Source organism: Mandrillus leucophaeus, unplaced genomic scaffold, assembly GCF_000951045.1.
Source record: "Mandrillus leucophaeus isolate KB7577 unplaced genomic scaffold, Mleu.le_1.0 Scaffold7, whole genome shotgun sequence".
NCBI lineage: Eukaryota > Metazoa > Chordata > Mammalia > Primates > Cercopithecidae > Mandrillus > Mandrillus leucophaeus.
In genome coordinates this window covers 6,590,302-6,591,595 of record NW_012107585.1, presented here as the reverse complement: position 1 = coordinate 6,591,595, position 1,294 = coordinate 6,590,302, and positions in this window count along the sequence as shown.

Below are 1,294 nucleotides of genomic sequence, written 5' to 3'. Positions count from 1 at the left end.
CCTTCCACAAGTCGCAGGGGCGGGTCCAGGACTCAGTCCTAGATAATCAAAGCACGATTTTCCCCTGGCTACTGTGCTTTGTTCAAGAGCAGGCACATGATTCAGGTTGGTCTAAGACAAGTTCTGGAATTTTGGCTAAAATCATTGAAAAAGTGTTGCTCTTTGAGTTGGAGTTGCTAAGCTGGCAGGATATAAGCCTAAAGTTCTTGGTGGCCATCATGCCAGCAGGGAATTAAGTTGACTCAGAAAAAACCAGAGGGAAATGATGGAGGGATTTCTGATAACATCATTTGGACACCCTGATCAAGCCATACCTGAAACCTCAACTAGATTTAGGAACCAATAACCTCCCTTTATTGCTTAAGCCAATTGGAGCAGGCACACCTAACACTTTTGACCAAGAGTCTTGGATAATTTAGCATCTCTGTGTCCCTTCATAATGTGGCTTCTCATTTTGTATCTGATGTTGCAATTATTCCTGAGCACATTTAATGCATCCTCCTCGGCTCCGAGAATTTTTTTTTTTTTTTTTTGATGGGGTCTATCTCTGTCGCCCAGATTGGAGTGCAGTGGTGCGATCTCAGCTCACTGCAACCTCCACCTACTGGGTGCAAGTGATTCTTCTGCCTCAGCCTCCCGAATAGCTGGGACTACAGGTGCGTGCCACCATGCTGGCTAATTTTAATATTTTTAGTAGAAACAGGGTTTCACCATGTTAGCCAGGCTGGTCTCAAACTCCTGACCTCAAATGATCTACCCTCCTCAGCCTCCCAAAGTGCTGGGATTACAGGCATGAACCATCGCCCCCAGCCGGCTATGAGATATTGAAACCAGAATTCCTCCTAGGTGCCAGGCACAACTCAGGTGTTTGGGGAATGCTTGGTGAATGAGTGGATGGATCGATGGATGGATGGACTGATGGATGGAAATAATTAAGATAATACACGTTCCTCCGGAATATCAAACCCTCAAATTGCAGCCTATGCTTCTGCAGGCCTTCCTCAGAATCCTTGCCTTCCCTTGCCCCATTGTTGTGTTCATTCACTGAGGTAATAAATGTTTATTGATCACTACAATGTGTGAGGCTCTGTGCCAGGGAGTGTGTGGCACAGCGGTGCGGCACCCGGGCTCTGGAGTCATTTGGACCTGGATTTGAACCCCAGCTCTGCCCTTTCATCTTGGTGTGACCCTGGACAACTTGCTTAACATCTCTGAACCTTGATTTCTTCATCTGTAAAATGAACATTAGTGGTATTTTGCCCATATAGTTGTTGTGAGACTAACCAAGATAAAA